Source organism: Nothoprocta perdicaria, unplaced genomic scaffold (genome assembly GCF_003342845.1).
Source record: "Nothoprocta perdicaria isolate Ctin4 unplaced genomic scaffold, notPer1 scaffold_7, whole genome shotgun sequence".
In the NCBI taxonomy this organism is placed as follows: Eukaryota; Metazoa; Chordata; class Aves; order Tinamiformes; family Tinamidae; genus Nothoprocta; species Nothoprocta perdicaria.
Genome location: NW_020455976.1, coordinates 1,174,572 through 1,187,731, shown reverse-complemented (window position 1 = coordinate 1,187,731; position 13,160 = coordinate 1,174,572). Strand labels below are relative to the sequence as shown.

Here is a 13,160-nt window from a genome sequence, read left to right as displayed (position 1 = left end):
CTTCCCTCCAAACCTGCCCTGAAGCTTCAGCAAAGCAGGGCACACTGACCAGCAAGGGTGTGATTTTTTCAATTTTTCCTGGACCCCTTGGACAAAAGCAGGAGCAAGGATTCAGCACCCTGGACAAACTCCTGTCTCATTAATGGCTCCCTACATTTGCCACAACAGCTTCCATTTGGATATTCAGTGCCTCGGCTGCTGCACACTGAGCTGGTGTGCACCTAGTATTGTAAGGAAACCCCAAATGCTTCCAGAAGAAAAAGGCAATAAAACTAAAGTAGCGGTCAAAAGAAAAATACAGACATCTTTCCTGAGGCAAGGAGAAAGCATGCTGTGCTAAACAATGTAATAATTAAATTGAAGAGGAAAATACCATTGTAATTAACATACAAAGAACCAGCACGGCCTAGCTAATCTCATCATGAAGAGATCGAATAAAGTAGTGTGCTTTTTATGGAGCAATTTAATCTGGCAAGCAATTAATCGTGAGAGCACTAAGACAAACGAATAGATTTCCCTTTAAGGAGATCACATCCATCATCTGTAATGTATTCTAAACTGCAATTTGTTAGCCAGCCCCTGAATTTTACAGGAGACATTTACAGTCGTTCCTTGGTGGAGAAGTGATCCTTGACTGGCAGGAGGGAGTGGCATCAGTCTTAAAACCTTCTACTCTATTAACCCTAATGGGCTCCAAAGCAGCGAGGCAGGAAGAAAATAACTTACAAGAAGATCCAAGTTTTWACAAGCTTTATACTTTAGAAGAACCTACAACGGCATTTACCAAACTACTGATTCATGCCTAAATCCACTGACCAGCCCTAGGGGTTTGGCGCTTCTTGGAATTACTCTGGAAGTGATAACATTATCACAGTGGAAAAGAAAAGCCTTGCCTGGCTCACTGAGCGCTCAGCCGGAGCGGAGCCYTTGCCTGGGCTGCTGCAAACCTGGGATGTCCTGGCTTTCTCAGTCCTCGGCTATAAGATGATCCTTCTCTAACGAGTTTTAAATTGGTGCCAGCTCAGTTTAGATTCTGCCTTTCTCCAGTCTATGAGACTATGTCAGATCCTCAGTGCCATCAAACTGACTTCCCACTTTGTTCATACTTCTCCGTGCCACCCACTTGCTCACAGGGCACTGCCCTGCACCTTCAGCAGCTGCCCTTTACATGACATTAGTAGCCACTGCTTCTCACTTTGCTGCACCGAGTAAAACACACAACGTGGATTTTCTACGACAATGATGATCCCTGTTGTCTGCTACTGCACCGACCCCATCCAAGTTCATCCTTCCAGAACGCAAATTCGATGGTCTCCTCCTTTCCTTGCAAAGGCTTTTGCTGTTGAGCATCTTCTGTCTCCTTGTGTAGAGGCTATTACTGCTCTCCTGCTTGCGTCAACCATTTGGATCAGGAAGATTAGCAGGCTGAGAGCAATCAAAGCTCCCATCCTCCAGGTGTCCTTGGGCCCAAGCTGCTTCCCCCAAAACACAGCAAACATTCTTAATTAAAAAAAAAAAAAAATTTAATCAAAAAGGAAAGGACTCTGACAGCCATACCGTGCCTCTGCAAACCAAGTCCTAGCAGAGACTGTTGAACTGTATCCAGAGATGTGGTGAGATATTACTTTATCCAAAAACTAAATTCTCTGAATACAACTGTAACTCCAGACCACAGGAGAAAAAAMCACTGCTAGGGACATGGAGTCTGTACCAGTGCCCTCCTGCCCCGTGTCGCTCAATTCCAAAGAMAGATTTTTGCTGGCCGTCGAGCTGCGCTGCCAACAAAATAATAACGGGATGGGACCCATGCCTGGCTGCTCTCAGCCCTCCTCCATCCTGATAATTTCCCTTATGCTCAACTCAGATTGAAGGCTTTGATGGAAAGTAGCCCCATGCCAAATCAAAGTTAAACAAACAGTCCTGGAATTAAAGTGCAATTAAAACCAAAGTTGTGTTCCATATCAAATTTGGGTATCGTCGCCTCATCCAGAAGCCAATTAAAACAAAACCCAGATTAAACTGATTATGATTAAATCCTGCTTTGCTGCATCACCAAAAGGCTGGGGGCAGAGGAGAAAGGCAGAAGTGATGAAAGCAAAACGGCCCAGAATACAGATTTGGATTCCCTGGCGCAGCGGGGCGCACACAGGTTATCCTTGAGAGCACCTCCTGATGCCTGAGCTTTTAAGTTCCTCAGGTCTGAACCCGAGTGCACAATATTGTTTCCTGACGCCTTCCTGCTATAGAATATCACACTTATAATTAGACTCGTAACACATTAAAATGACAGCAAGAGCGGGCACAATTCATTTAACAATTAATCTACCCTAGCTATCATTTTCACTTGTCATTAACTGCCTCTTAAATGCCCTCCGTTTCATACAGCCGTAGACTCTTCCTTTAAGGATACACACGGGGGCCTATGCCATTATAGACATTATTCAAAGAAGCGCTTTCTGTCCCCATCATCAACCACAGTATTAATCATACTGAGAAGAGTTTCTTCTCATAAATGACTGAGTTGCAAAGTTGGATCTCATCCRCAGGATCCAATTTACTGACAAGTTCAGAGAGAGCAGATATCACTGGGCATTTACAGCAAGGCATATTGGAGGTCCTCTAGGTTTTATCCTTTACAGAGCTTTCAGACAGAGAAAAAAGCRAGGGGGAGGTTGCAAGAGCAGGGGGGAAGAAGATGCCCAGCACCACAAGCTCCCATTTATTTAATGGAGAAGTGTTCTGCTCAGTATCTGTAACAGCTGGATTCAGACTTAATATATAGCACAGAGCACTCAAAAAAAAATTAAAAATGATCTTTGGAGGTTAACTGGTACATCCACCTACACAATGTGGGAGCCCTATTAGACAAGGCTGAATATGGCTTTGTCCAGGCAAGTTTTGAGCAACTCCAAGGACAGAGATTGCACAAGCTCCCCAAGTAACTGTTCCAGCATTTGACTGCTCCTGTTGCAAAGAATTAGGGAAGCATCTTCCTTACTTTAACCTGTGCCTATTCCCTCTTATTTTAAGTCCAGGCCAAACTTAAGGTCTTGAAACACTTCTAAGTTTCCTGGCTCTCCATTTCTGACAAAAGTTTATGCTAAAAGTCACTGAACAAGGAAGAAAACCAGGTGGTACCCAGAGAGAATTGCACAGTCTGTCTTTGCTCCATCAATAAGGCTCAAGGTATCGAGCACGGGCTTTCAAATGCTAATGAACAAAGAAATCAGGAGACCAATGGCATCCTACAGTTAGGAGGGAATTTCTGCCTCGGAACAGGCTCATCTCAAGTCTCCATGAAAAGTTAATGCAGAGCCCAGATTCCAAAGCAAACCAAGTGTGTTGCACAATTATAAGAGGGACATTAAATATTTATTTTAAAAAGCATAAATAAAAGCAATGGGACTGGGAACACGTTTGCTGCCCTGCTTAAGAGGCTCACTGTTAAGCCTTTTGAGACACCCTGTGAAGGACATTACATAAAATATATTATATTCACACTCCTTTGTCAGCAGCAAGAGCTTTACATTAATTAGTACAATGCACAGCTTCTGGGAGAAAGATCCAGCTTAAAGTTGCCCATCTGAGGTCTGGGCAACATCACTGGTACTTGCCTGTTTASGACAAGGGCATTTATCTTGCCCTTACAGGGCACACCAGCGACATCTTTTATAGGGAACTGGAACATTTTTTTTCCCAGAGAATTCAAAGCCATCCTTAAAATTTAGTGCTCTGCAAAGTTTGAAATCAGCTTTCCCTTAGCCACAAAGGCAGCCTTACTTCCCATCCTGCAGAGACTCAAAAATTTTCCATAATCCAACTAATGAGAAGAAAAATGTCATTGTAATTAACACACAAAGTGATGGTCTAATTAATCACTAAAGCAACAACACGACAAAGCTTTTGGGTTTTCACAGCCTTCTAGCAAAGTCAGGCAACAAAATTGCCAAAAGGAGCTTTTCAGGTCATTCAACTTTCGACCAGCTTGAAAACAAAGCACATTTGAAAGGATGTTTTCTATTCTATCAAACAGGASTCCAATGCAGCAAGGCCCCTTCAATGCACCAGCAACCTCCTGCTCGTGGCACTTGCTGAACAGCACCCAGGTTCTCATTCCCYGGGCTCAAGGCCGTATTGTTTCAAGCCCAGATTCCGAACTGAAACTTCAGGCAACTGTTATGTTGGCATTTCTCTTAACAGTGAGAAGAGTTTACAAAAACCACCCTATCTTACACCAGCACAAACAAGGGGACAACTGTCTAGAGTCATGCGGAGTTGCATCAGTGACCTGATGACAACCTACATATGTTTACATTTCAACTCTGCAGCATAGGCTAAAACTTGTGTAACTRTCAGGAGTGTCAAGAGGAAACCCTGTTGTCCCTGCTGTCCACGTGCTTGTATTCATCCCTTCTACAGAAGGGAGAAGCACTCACATATCTGCACGTGGTGCACCAGCCTAGGGAATTGACCCAGGCTCAAACCACCTCTTTATTCTTCTTTCTGCCTGGTTAAAGGCTGGGTCAGGTCCCCAGTCTCCCCCTCATTGCACGCAGCTCGGATCATGCAGGCTGCTGCYCTGCAGAACTGAAGGGGCTGTGAAACAACCCAGATAGCAAACCAGGGCAGTTTGCCACCCAAACCAACATCCTTCAACTCAGCCTTTATTAGCATGAGATACTAAAATAAGATACCCCTTACAGATGAGCTCTTCAAACAGTCACTCTTACCTTCTTTCCAGTTGGCTTGAACAGCTGAGAAACAGCCAACCATATGGGCACTTCTGCCTGCTGAACCTTCACAGTTAGTTTCCCATCAAAGGGGTAAAGAAAATCTGGTCTCAGAGCCAAAGGAAATATTGCTGCCCCAGAGACATTGCCCTGTCACATTTGAGACTTTTTTTCCCCCCAGCTACAAGAATCAGAGAATGTTTTAAGAATATGAAGCTCACGTTCTGGRGTTCCCAAATAGTGTCTCTCTCCCCAAATATACTGGCATTACAGCCAATATAAACCAGTTGAGTCTCTGAWGTTTCATATAGTCTCTAGTTAGACACTCGGATACCCGAACCCCAAATATTTTTGRAAGCATATCTTGCCTTGAGTCCCCTCCTTCCTCTAGGCAGCATTTTAGTGTCCCCTCAGTCTTGGCTACAATACCTGACACCGTCTGACTGCTGTAAAGCAAGTCCCTGCGCTGACGAGAGGAGACAACCTTCTCTGCCTTCCCTAGAAAGGCCACCTGAAAACCAAGCATTTTATCTTGGAAAGCTAGGACACGTGTTTTCTTTTACTGAACAACATCGTATACCAGATATCTTCTTCTCTCAGTTCCCTGGGAACTGAACTCCAGATTCTGGTGTAATCTTCAAATAAATTGCAGCTCTGCAGTCACGCTAACCATCTATTATCCTTGCTTTCAGTTCAAGCTAAGGTAGGTACTTCATTACCTTAATGAGCAGATGTACTTAATGACCTGGTACTTTGTCAATTTAGTCCTAAAGGAAGAATTAGGAGAATAGGACATTTACATTTCTAGAGCAAAACCAAATTTTAGGCCCCCCACCAGTATAACATAATAAGAAATACATGTTACTGGATTTTGAAAGGCTTTTCTTATAAGCACACATCCCACAGCCCAGACCTTGGGAGAGCATAATAATTCTGGCTGCTGCTGTGAGCAACAGATTTCATTTAAACAGAAAGAGCCGAGCAGCATTACTCTACATCACTTTCCAAGGGATAAAGGTGTTATTTAAGTTCACAATGATTTCTACATTGTTTGGGTTGTGAAGAAAGAAGCTTAATGTTCTCACTCCCTTAAAGCAAATCTTGAAAGCCAGATTTGAGACCACTGGAAATCACAGTCTCTTATATTTATTCCAAGAATAGAAGCAGCATGGGCAAAATTTCTGACAAGTTACGAGCAGCTGTTTCAAACTGTGCTTCAGTCTTGTTCCAGTAGTGCCAGATCTTGGAGCCCTTTAAATTCCTGCTTCTTGTCTGTTTTAGGGCTACTAAAGGTGTCTACAGCAAGACTGAAATCTATGCATTAGGAATTAAACCCAGGCCAGCCAGCATATGAGGGAGATCATTAAGGTTATTTTGGTAAAGGGATGGAAACAAGACAGTCRTTCAAGAAATGCAACAAGGAGCCCTTGTAGGGTTTTGTGCTGCAACAAAAATCACGAGATGTTTACAAGAAGGCATTCGAGCTTTGCAGCATATGCTTGAAGCTATTGTTGAGCTCATACGCATCTTGCCTGTGCCTGGCAAGGGAATTTGAGACTCAAGCACCTGCAAAGCGGTCAGGAAAAACAACCTTGATAAATACAGTCTGCGTCCACCTCCTAATTAAACCAAAACAACTGCCAATGCTAACATATATTTCTCTGCTATTTTTGTTTCTGCAGAGGCAGGTATTTGGCAAGTAAAACAAGGAGTTCTTTGGCCAGTGCTACACTTCTTCAGACRAGGCAGTTCAAATCTATCCCCAGTGTATCAGAGATGGGACCACAATCACCCCCCTGAAGATTCCTTTTCCCTTCCCTCCTCCTTGACTTTTCCCCCAAAGCTCCAAACCCTGAATTCACGAGCAACACTGGAACTTCAAGCCACGTAATAAGTTCCAAAGCTAAATATAAAAGCACAAAGGAAGATTAACTAGCAGCTTAACTCACCTTATCTTGCAGGCCCAGAGCCTGCGCCCATGAAACCAGGAGAGATCCCAGCTACCTTCTAGAAATGCTCAGATCTCAAGGAAGAAGTGTTTCCAACAAAAGCAAGGCAGACAACGGTTCACAAGTGGTAAACTCTGCAGACAGTTTGTGTCATTCTCATGAGTATCTAAGACATTTCCTGAACTTAGGAAGACACTGCTAAATAGCAACCCCATACGGCAAAAGAGGTTTTCCTTTCTGCCCAGTAAACAAACCTCTCCTGAGCAGACCGCTCACCTGCACAGCCAATCCTTACAGAGCCCTAAAATGCAAAACTGGGTCTTCTTGCAAGTTACCTGTGGGGCCAAACTGTCAGTTTTCTCTCATGAAGAAAGAAACTAATGTCCTTACAGACATTAGAAGGAAGCAAAATTAACCTAGGCTGCCATCCCAGGAACAAACCACTTCCACTTGGAGTTCATCCTCCCCCAGCCCAACAGGCTCTGCTTATTTATGGATGAAGTTTTGGGGGGAAGCTGACTGCTGCAGCACGGCTGACAAGGGTATTGAAGAGGGACAGCAATGGCTGCATCATCTCAGATAGACACTTTTTTTTTTTGCCTTAGAAGTATGTTTGCTCACAAGCAACATCAGCTCTAGAAACCCTAAGTCACCACGGAAATACAGAAGAATTAATCCTCCCCCAAAGCCATTTGAAAAAAAGCAAGAAGAAAGTRCATTAAGCCAAGACACTAAGAACAGGCTCGACACGGTCAGGGTCAGCTCTCGGGCTGCAGTGACTGCAGCGAAAGTCACTGGCAGAAGGGGGAAGCGACCTGGGCTCTRCCTGACCAGCTGCACGGAGCTGCTGTGCTTAGGGGTCTGTCTAATGCCACTCAACTAACGAATCTGCTCTCTGGATTGGGGCCAGCAGCAGAGACAACACTTAATTATGCCACTACATGAATGGAAAAGAATGAAGGAAAATTATTGCTGAATGAAATCAGTCAGGGCACTGCAAGAGAAACATAGTAAGATGAATCAGCTGGTAAATAAAGAGCAATAATTGAAAGCTAAAAATGCTGTTTCATAAAGAAATCAGATAATCTAAAAGAAAATAAATGTTAAGTTACACAAGTAGAGAAAGAAATATTAAAAAAAAATACTCCCAGCATAGATATGGTCTCATCAAAAGGTGAAACAATCCACCTTGAGATTCCTTTTCTAAGTTGTTGTGGGTCACAACTGTAAGTGAGATCCTCCCCACTGAATCCACCTGCTTCCTTAGTTGAGACGCCGGCTAGTGCCAGAACCTGTTCTTGTCAAAAATTTGTTCCTGCTGGSAGCTCCAAAGTTTCCCTACCAAAACACTGCAAGGTCAAAAGAGAAACAAGCAGCAACAGCAGCAGCACTCTGAGTAACCAAGCTCCACGAGTGGTATTTAATGGATTGTTTTGTCATGCCAAGGTCCCTATGTAACCAAAAAAAAAAAAATAAACACTGTAAAAATCACAGGAAATGATAAGCGTGGTCTGTTAACTCTGCTCCTTCAACAGGCACTAGAAAAGACCCAGAACCAAACCAGGATCCTTATCTTTCACAGAGTTAAAATTCACCATTTCTTTCAGGCTACCAACTGAAGAGTGAGGTGAACTAATTCTGCAGATAATCTGAATGAATAAAGCATTAATGTTTTCTTACATGGCATTATTTTAGTAAGCACTCAATCTTCCATCTTGCCAAAACTGGCTTAGGATTTTAAGTTACAAGTAAAAAGAAAYGCAACAAAATCCAAAGAAAAAGTCATAAGTGCATTTTAATTTGTTGAGTGTCTTGTACCAGGCTGCGCCCCGCGTTCAGTCAGGCTGATTAGCAGTGACAGCATGTCAGAGGTCATTACCATTAAACATACCTCAGCGAGCGGTTTAATGGAGCTGTTATTTTTACCACTAGCAGCTTTCACAGTCGGGTTTAAGGATCAATAGCAAACCAAGTCAGGATTAAATGTGAGCACCCTCTGCCGGTCAGCAACGAGGAGCCCGAGCCCAGCAATTCTGCACCACCTGTGAACCCTGGCTTCTATAAGACTGCCACTGCACAACAGGGTCACTGACAGCTGCGACATAAAGGAGGAACAACTGAGCATCCTTAAGCCACAGTTGGGGCTTATCCCATAAGGACGTTGCACTGTTTTTTTTTCAATAGATTAGCCCATTTTCAAAACCAAGCTCCTGTATGCTTGCATGTGTGCTATAGGCATACACATGTACACAAACATATATATAAAACACACATGAATTTATGTCCACATACCTGCATATCTGTGTATACAGATATATGCACAAATATTTCCTTGACTGCCTTCTTCCACAAACTGGCTTACCCCTGCTTTTCCATTTTCTTACTCGCATAAGGAGGATATATTTTTAACCACTCTGAGTGTATTCTACAGACATCCAGTCTATATGGAAGCATGTATCTATAAAGCAGGCCACCTTTTATGCATCCCAAGCAAAGCCTACAGCCATCCATTATAAAAGGGCTAGGTCAGCAGCATTTAGCTCCTCTCTCTCCAAGGAGAGATGCCAAATAAAGCAAATTTGTGCAGAAGGTACTATGTGGGCTGCCTGCAGCTGCTCACTTTCTTAGAAAAAAAATCTCTGAATGAAGCCTCCTCCTTCATCAGACTTTCATTAAATATAGTTCTACGGCATGTCAGGAATTTAACATGTGCTATAGCTTCAGAGCAATGATGCCATGTATCCTACAAATGAACACTGTCCAATTCGGCCTTCTTGCACTTAAGCAAACCCATAAATGCTCCTTCAGAGCCTCCTGCCTAGGCTGGCAGCAAGCAGAATAATTTAATATACATCTTAATATACACCCATGTGTTAAGTGTTCCTCCCAAATGCCAGTCTCTGCTTTAGGACCCCCCAAAGCAGAGCCTCCTGCACAAGGAGGGATATTGCACAGAGMGGCTCCTGCAGAACAGAAGAAGCTGCAAGATGGAAGAGTGAATGAAAGCACCCACGTGAGCCCTGCAGCGTGTGCTACAACGATGCAAAAACACCTAAAACACACCAGAAAAACCCATTACCTACTGCCACACTACAAACTCAACTCGCTGGTTGGTAAAAGTGTTGCAATGCAAAACATAAAATACCTCCAAAAACGATGATGTGACTGAATTTCAGATAAGGGAGAAATTTAGTTTATTAATCATTGGGTTAATCTATTTATTCACCTTGAAAAAAAAGAATCACTGGTCAGGAAAAAGTCTATTAAAAGAATACAATGATTCAGCTGCCACCTTCCTCTCTGAGTAAGCAATCAGAAGACGCCCCTTTGAACTCTGCATTAATAAAATTCTCATTAAATGCAAACCTGCACAATGTTATCTTAAAGAGGTTCATTAGGTTCAAAAAATTACTCTTCTCCAAAGTTGCTTATTTTCTTAGAAGTGAGAAAAGGTGAATTTTCAAGCCACTAACTGCTGGGGCCTAGATCAACCAACCAGTGCTGCAATCACATCTGGCTGTCCATCGTACCTTGATCATTTGCACATTGTGCACAGACAAATCCATGGAGAGGAGTCATCATCCCTGTTACAGGTAGGACACTAGTAGGGAATCGCAAATTCCAGCAAGGTGTGAAAGATTTCAGCCTTCTTCAAATTTCCATTTTAATTGTCTTTAAGGGGAGGTGTAAATGGCAGGTAGGGCCACAAACAYGTCTCAGTACTTAAGCATTTTTTGTAAAGGAAAGAACCTTGGAAATGGAAAGCAATTCCTGATTTCTGCTCTTCTCACTTAGGTAAGAATTAGAAAAGTCAGATAAACTACAGCAACAACAACAAAACATGAGCAGGCATGTTAGGAAAGAGTGGCATAATAAAGACAACAGCTACAAGATATATCTTACTGTGTCCTCTATATCTGCATACCAGTAGAACCTCCCTTTAGCTGAGGTTAGACAAGCATGTGTCACTGATCCTTTAGGTATTCCTCCTCATTCTCCCTCTGTATAGAGCAATAAATTAGATGACCTCTCAAAACCAGCACTGCAGGGTCCAAACAGGTCTCCACTGTATGAGTCTCCTCACCTGATACTCCTTTAACACAGAGGCAATGTGCCCTGGAGAAGCTGCAGACCTCTTGCCTCCTGGCTGAAATTAATGTACTTCAGGATTTAAGAAGCTTGTAAAACCCCACCACATGCACACAGACATGTGTGACCTACATTTGTTATAGCTGCCACTGACTGCTCTAGGATAAGGAAAAGACAAATTTTAATTTTTGATAACTGTTATGAGACGGAGATATAAACAAAAGTGTGACTGACACCGACACAGCAAAAAAGAGGCAATCCTTGCTCATAAAAATATTCAGGAATGATGAAGTTGAGGGAAACATCCAATGTAAGATGATTTCTGTAAGCTCACACTCCTCTTGGCAAAGACACCCAGATAAGAAGAGTATGCCAAGACAAGCCTATATGGGGAAATTACAATCAAAAGGCCACTGAGGCAGTGGGAGCTACGACAGGCTCATATAGCAAATATGTCTTGTGATAATATGGTGATGCCTTAACATAGTTTGTTTCTTTAATGAAGCTACCAACAGGACAGTCCTAAAAGATGTATTGTTTTCTTAAGCATCTTTTCCCCATTTCTCTTAAGGAACTTGGGTTTGCACAGAATCATGCAGGTGCCACAACACACCGGAGAGCAACAAACGTGTGTGCTCAGCTCCAGTTTACGTTCCTGGCCTAAGCCCACAAGGAAGCCTTTGCATCAGCTCTTCCTACACTCACTGCAACAGAAGGAGAACAGCCAACAGCCCCTGACCAAAGGGTCTTCCCTAACCTGCAAGCATTCCTGCAGGAATAAACCCTGCTCATTTTCTGCTGCATGATCTGAAACTTTCACATGTCTAAACTCAACGTCTTAAGGCCAGAAAAGACAATTCTATTTTCACAGATCCCGACTTCATCACATTTCCCCATTATTCATAGAAATATTTTAAAGATAGGACAAATATTTTCATCTAAGGCATGCTCTCCTTCCACCCTCCCCCCAAAAAAGCCTCTAGTCCTAATCAGCACTACATCGTGTGAAGCTTCAATCAGCTGCATTAGCAGAAGTACCTTTGAATTTGGCCATCTTCCAACTGGCTGCTCTGAAATCTACTGGACTGAAGGACCCTTCAAATGTAATATTTTCATCACAATAAGAAAACAAACAAGGAGATGAAATATCCCCTCTCCTCTTTAGAAACCCTTTAGAAAGGGTAAGTCAAAAAGACTAAGTCTAATCTCTCTCCAGGCCTTGAATCTTTGAATCATCTCTAATGTACACCTTATCTAATTTCACTGAGTGAAAAGCAGTCATTAATGAAAATTAAGCTAAGCCTAATGAACAACTAGATGAAAGCCCAACATTCATGAGCAGTTGAGAGGGGAAAAAAATTTGTTACTCTAGACTATCAAAAGCCTAGAAGATGCAGAGTTTTCACAGGTTCCAGATAGCAGTGCACACTGAACACGTCTGATACAGCCTGTCCCTGGTGCTGCTTGTTTATCTTATCTTGTCTTAGTTGCATAGTGATCTTCATAAAAATAGCTATTAAGTCAACAGCCAATAAGGGAAAGCAAAAACCCAGAGGGGACCCCTTGGTGATCAGCTGTATCTCTAGCCAGTACAGACTTCTCTCCCTGGTATACAAATAATTCCCAGGGCAGACACTTTGTGTCACTTTAAATGACGCTACTTTGCCAACAGCTACCTGTTCTGCTGCTTCACACAGGSAGCATTATCTGCCCACGAGCATTCATTTACGTCTGTTTGCGAAAAATAAAAATAAGGATAGGAACAAAATAAATCTCTGAAGCCAGGCATGAGGTTATAAAGCCTACAGACCTATTAAGGGAACCTTTACGGTGGTTTATAGACACATAAAACGCATATTGACTCGAAAGATGCCCTCAGAGAATTTACCCTGCACAATGTCTTTCACAGGGAGGAAAACGACAAGCTCGAGCCRTGTACACAGTAGTAAGTTACCTGCTGCTTCATCGAAAGACATCGTTCCTCTCTGAAAGAGCACCTGTGAAGTGACTGGGCGAGCACTGGACGGCCTCGACCGGTATAAATACTCACATCTTTTATGGTTTGCTTACAAGTCAGAGCCAAATAGTAAATTCTCTCTCCCAGGTTTCTTCCATTTTCCTATCAAGTTGATTAAGATACATGATCCCAGTACTCCATCCTCATCAGTTCTAATATCAAGAAAGAAACAAAAATCTCCAGCCTCATAAGCAGAGCAGAGCTTCTGCCCTTGAACAGGCAAAAGAGGTTTAAAAGAATATTGAACTCTTTAAATAATCAGTTTTAAACACGCATTAAAAATTTGCACTGTTAACAGTGGCCTGGAATACGCTTATTATTGCTGGCTTATAGTCCCCTTCGTAGCTTCACAGAATTGCAATAGAATCACACAAC

At 42.7% G+C, this 13,160-nt stretch overlaps 1 protein-coding gene across 3 annotated transcripts in view; it reads right to left on the bottom strand.

The window, feature by feature from the left end:
- Positions 1-13,160, bottom strand: part of ARMH3 (armadillo-like helical domain containing 3) — a 111,682-nt gene that overhangs the window by 50,531 nt on the left and 47,991 nt on the right. The window lies entirely within an intron of this gene.